The sequence below is a fragment of the Cicer arietinum genome, chromosome 6 (genome assembly GCF_000331145.2).
Source record: "Cicer arietinum cultivar CDC Frontier isolate Library 1 chromosome 6, Cicar.CDCFrontier_v2.0, whole genome shotgun sequence".
Lineage (NCBI taxonomy): Eukaryota > Viridiplantae > Streptophyta > Magnoliopsida > Fabales > Fabaceae > Cicer > Cicer arietinum.
Window position 1 is genome coordinate 57,609,034 of NC_021165.2, and position 6,490 is coordinate 57,615,523.

The window sequence follows — 6,490 nt, forward strand, 5'->3', positions numbered from 1 at the left end:
GGTTACTCTTCTCTTTTCTCTTTTGGTGGTTGCCTTTTCTATCCAAATAGTCTCTCTCTTCTCTACGGTAGATCCCAAAATCAGGATGATAATTCTCAATCATCTCTTCATAACGATCAACCAAAATCCCCCAATAACCATGCAAATAATAATGATTCTCAAAGTAAACTTTACCACCCCATTGTTCTTTTTATTCTTTTTAACTCGGTTGGTTAGAGCGCCAAACCCTAATGGGTTGTGGAAAGGTTTATAGAACCCTAATAATTTTTTGTGTGCGCAGTTAACAGTACCGCGCGATGAACAGTGCTACGACTGATCTACTAAAAATAAACGAAAAGCTACAAAGAAGGGGTAAACCAGAATTGGGACACGGTTTACCGAAAAAATCTCACTGAATATTGGAATGTTAGAAAAGAGAAACTATAATTATATTCCCTAATTGTTGGAAACTCGACAGCGGAATAGAGGCGGGATCGTTCAAGGAGGATCGGAATAGGCTCTAGATACCATGTTAACAATGAAAAGAGGAAGAAGAGAAACAACAACTATAGGGTTTCATAACATATAATGAACCAAAACCAAAGTTAATAGGGTTACAATGAGTATGTATATAAAAGAATAGAATTGTCTAAAATACCCTTACTACTAATATATAATAATATTATCTAACAAAGTCGGCCCTGTTTTTATACGACGTCGATGATTAATTACTAGCATCGGACGAACACCTCTTTTTTTAGTGAAGACCATAGTCGACTTCCATCATAATGCAAATAAAATTTAAAGTTTTAATATTTAGTATTATTATTTTATTTCATTACTATATTTTTAATATAAATTTGAAGAGGAATAAATTTAGATTACATTTGGTAAGATTAACTTAAGAACTAAATTTTTATTTATTTATAATTTAAATTTAGATTAAATCATATTTAACTTAATCAAATAAAATTAGAAATAAAAGAGTTTAAACGAATTTTAAAATACTAAAATTATTTGACATGACAATACAACTCCATTAAACTATTATTATTATTATTATTATTATTATTATTATTATTATTATTATTATTATTATTTTATATGTGGTTTCCATCACATGGATTGAAGTAAATGCATTTAAATTTGAATTTATGGACAAAAATTTTACCCTATAACCCCCTAATTATACCTATACCCCTAAATCAGAAATAAAAATGATGTTTTTACCCTCGTTTAAATAATAAAACTTCAAAAAATTTGTCATTTTCCATTTCAAGATTTCCGGAACTCAAGAGTGAGTATTTTTTTTTTTTTTTAAACTTTCGGAGAACATGAATACAAGTTTTCCGGTACACAAGATACACTCCGGAAAACTTATTTGAAGTTCTCCGGTACATAAGCCTCTTCCGGAAAACATCTTTTGAAGTTCTCCGGTACAGAAGCCTCTTTCGAAAAATATTTTTTAAAGTTCTCCGGTATAGAACACTATTCGAAAAACTTTTTTGACTCCGGTACAAAGGCTTTTTTGACTCCGGTAAAAATAAAGTGTGTACCGAAATTCTTCAAATAAATTTTCCAAAAAAAATAAGATGATAAAGAAAAAGTAACTTTAAATTAATAAATAGTAAAAAAAAAGATATAATTGATATTTTCATAAAATTATGGTGGTATAGATATAGAAATGGCGATACAAGCTAAATTTTTCTTTATTGGAACACAAACTTCTAAATGATTGATTCGCCTTGTAACTGGCTGAAAGGGCCAAATTTAAATACCATGTATATAGTTCATGGTTATCAGTTTATGCATATCATACGTGGATTTGATACAAAATCCTTATGAAGTTTTAATGTGTTAGAAGCGGAACCAAGATTGATTGTTTGGAGGGGCATTAAACAATTCTTTTTTCAAAAACTTTATACAAAATTACTCTGACTTAATTTTTTTTATTAAAAAAAATTATATTAATTGAACGAAAATTAGGATACAATAACTTCCAGCATCATATATAAAAAATGAATTTAATAAAGAAAATGGTGGGTATACCGTTTTGAACAAAAAAAAAAAGGACATTGTAACTAAATTGAACTAAGAAATAAGCATATCTATTTTTTTTCTCTCGAAGAATAACTACGCGAGTAAATTCAGTGTGTTTGATACAATATAGATATCATCTATTTGAGGAAGGCAAACAAGATATTGAACTGAATATAACCTTTATTGATCATGGAGAACAGTATCATGGAGTTAGTTTAAAAAATAACATTACTAATACATTTATCATAGGCCAATAAAACACCACTGCAAAAAACCTACATTTCAGAAAATAAGGAGCTATTGAATGTCACTTTGTAATAGACACCACATATGAACTCGCCATTGTGGTGGAGAAGAATTCCTCACAAGGCGAGGAACCATCAATATGGATGAAAACACCATTAATGTTCATCTTCATAATCTCCACAAAGGGCTTAATCCATGCTTTTGATAAGGTTAATCAAGTTTTGCTTCAGAACCTTACTCTTGATCAAAGAGTTATAAATAAAGTCTACTTGATTATAAATGTAATGCCACAAAGCACTCTATGTCTTTGTACTTTGGGAGAAAACAAAAGCGTTTCAATCTTTCTAGAGTTTCATAACCGCCACACCGAAGAATATTTTTCATGCCCAAGGGATGTTTCGAATTTCGTTGTGAATAAAATTTCATTCAAGCCAAGTATAAGTACAAAGACTATAAAATTACCTCCAAAATTTAGACTTAATAACTCTATTCAAAAGCAGTTGCACATCTTCACAATATCTCACAATGTGCATAAAGGTATTAAGTGCAAAAAGACAATGCTGATAGAATTTTTCAGAGGTCATGCCTCTATGACGTCTCTCATCAATTTTTAGGAGTTTTATGTGTGTCTTCTTCCAAAGTAGTGTTGTCCTAACTCTAGTTGGGCCTTGCCAATTTCAACCCTTCTTGAACAATATTATTGAGTCAACATTGGTCTCACAGTTTGTGAGGTTATTATAGGTCGACTTGAGAGTAAATTAGTCTTTGGTGGTTGGCAACCATGTGGGAAAATCTGGAGAAACATCAATTGTAGGCTTCAAGAATTGAATTTTCTCATAGATTGACTTAAACATAATTTGTTGCAGTTTACTATAATTCCAATTTGTACCACTACAAGAAAACTATTCATTTGTGGTGCCAAAAGCCCTCACATGTGGAAAAAAACAATCATAACAAACACATTTATGGCGGCCTAAGGCAACCACAAATAACTCAGTTACAAAATTTAGTGGCGGGCAAAACGGCCATAAATGTTGTTTGCCACAAATGATAAAGCTGATTAAATCCACAGTTTGTGGAGCTAATTCCCCTACAATCTGTTCCTTTTGTGAGGACTTAGACCGCTACAAATGATGAAATTGATTAAAAAAAAATACAGTTTGAGGGCTTAAGCCGCCAAAAACTGTCCTATTTGTGGTCGTTTTGGCAGCCACAAATGGGTAAGTTTATTAAAAAAAGTTATAAAATTCAAAATTAATATTAAAAAATATATTATATATAAAAAATTAATATTTTTTTAAAATTGAAAATATAAATTTAAATAAAATATTATATATAAAATAAAAATATAATTTTAATATTAATAAAAATATTACTATCAAACAAAATAAAACATTCCAAAATTAATAAATTATATCATACAAACCAAAAATAAAACACACCATAATTAAATAATAGTATATGATATATTCATACAAACCCAAAATAAAAATAGAAAATAATATTCGAATACATCAATCATCATAATAATTGCTCTAATCATTAGCTTCACTCCATCCATCATTATATGATAGCTCCTCAAGAGTATTATCAATTGGTGTTGTAGATTGAAATTATATTTCATCTTCAAGTACACCACCACTAATCGACGGAGACATAACTACAATAAAAAGAATAACACGTCATTAATATTTTAAAAAATAATTATATTTTAATTTGAATATAAATTTTACAATTTAAATATTTTACTAATACTTTTTTTAACAATAAAGTTTAAAAATAATATTATAACCAATTTTAAAAATAATATATTCTACATTCTAAAATAAAATATTAACGCTCTAATAGTAACCTATTACCATATAATTTTTTTTAATAATAATTACATAAATTACTAATCTATATTTAAAATGCATTACATACTAACTTGATGCAATATAGTGTTTGACTTGAAGCTTACGAACAAATAAAAATTCTTCACAATAACACCACTATCAAAATAAACATTAAATAATATTCATTAAATAAATAACTTCAAATAAAAAACATTAAAAAACAAAACATAAAATAAAGACTTATTGAAACTCAACAAAGAAGGAAGAGAGAACAGATGGATAAAAATATAGGTTGATGAAAAATATTTGTAGAGAAAATATAGAGAGAAGGTTGAATAAGAAATGAGAGGAAGAGTGGTATATATAGGGAGAAAATATCGCATTTGTGGCGACCAAAGCATCCTCAAAATGTCAACGGTACTATTGCTTTCTTGGCAACCTAGGCGGTAAGAAATGGTTACCTTTGTGGCGGTCAATACCCTCACAAAGCTGTAACAGTCATTCTTTGTAGCGGTATAAGCCTTCACAATGCTCCAACATTCTGATTTTGTTAGAGTATATGCCGTCACAAAATGTTGTTGATATTTTCAATCAATCAAGTTCGTTGTGAGGGTATTTGCCGCTACAATCAAATAGATTTTCCCTCCAACAATTTTGTGACTATTTTTTGTCCTAAAAAATGTTACAATCAGCAAAAAAAAATATTTTTGATTTGTGATGTCTTTTTCAATCACAAATAACAACCAATTTGAGTTTTAGTATTTGTGAGAACTTTTTCGGTTAGTAATTTGTGAGAATTTTTTTCAGTCACAAAACCTTTTATAAGTTGGCCACAAATTGAGAACTTTTTCGATACAGGAAACTCATATTCTATAGGTAGAATGACTTGAGGTATTGAGTCAACAAGTTTTCCACAACCTGATATCCAGTTATCCTTCCAAAAGTTTGTAGAATGACCATCACGAATAATCCATTGCACATTACTTTTGGTATTGGGCTACACTTTACAAATATTCGTCCAAGTATTAGAGGCAATGTTACATTGTTGGATAAGAGGGGTGTTCATAATACCATAATTATACTTGGCTCGAGCTAGTTGAACCATAAATATGTCTCTGTTTGCAATGAGTTGTCAAACAAGTTTGGTCATATATTCTTGATTAAGGACTTTGAGATTCTTCAAGTCAAGTCCATCTTCCTTCTTCGGCTTGCAAACTATTTCCCAAGAGGTCAAATGACATGCTCTTTGTTCTATGGTACTACCCCAGATGAAGTTGCGACATAATATTTCAATTTTGTTACAAATAGAACTAGGAATTGACATGGTTTGTATCACATAAGAAAGAATGATAGATAGAAATGATTGAGTAAGAGTGGTTCTACTTGCAAATGAAAGAGATCTAGCTTTCCAATTTGTGAGTTTAGATCTTAGTCTATCCAAAATAAAGGAGAATGAATCTTTTGAGACTCGTTGAATAAAATTGCAAAAGAATAGTAAACACATAATAATAAATGAATAAATAAATTAATTAATGGTTGAGAAAAATATAAATAAATAAATGGACACATAGATGTGATTAATCTCGGTTTTACTTTTGGTTTCTTCAGCAAAAACTTCAAAGATGCATGGTTAGTAAAAACAACTACCTTGGAACCTAGAAAATATGATCTAAACTTATCAAGAGCAAAAACAATAACTAAAAGTGTTTTTTCAGTGGTAGTATAATTATCCTTTGCAGAATCTAAAGTCATAGAAACATAATAAATAACATGGGCATCCCTACCAACCCTTTGTGCAAGCACTGCCCCCATTATATAATTAGATGCATTGCACATAATTTTAATGGGGAGGGTCCATTTGGGTGGCTGAATGATGGGAGTGTAGGTCAGTGCTGCCTTTAAACAATCAAATGCCTTCTTGCATTTGTCATCAATCTTGCTGAAGTCCTTGATAAAACGCCTGTAAAAACCTGCATGGCTAAGAAAAGAACGAATCTCGTGGATGCAAGATAGGTAAGGAAAATTAGAAATCACATCAATCTTGTCACGATCCATATCCATCCCCTTCTTAGAGCTCACTGATAGAGTTTCAGCAAGTGTACTGAGTCGTTGCAAGTAATAATAAAATGGTAGTACCGAGTGTCGAACTCAAGGATTACGTTTTACTATTGAATTATATTTAATTACTACAATTGAACAAAAGGTTTCCAGATTGATTGAAATAATATTTAAATTAACAACTGTACTAAAAATGATCCTTTATAATGAGAAAAATGTCAGGGATGAGTTTCACTTCGAATCCAATCTTGGTGTCTAATTTGATCCTAGTTATTGAATTCCTTTATTAAATTATTACTGAATTCTCTTTATTATTCTTGCCCTAATGTCTT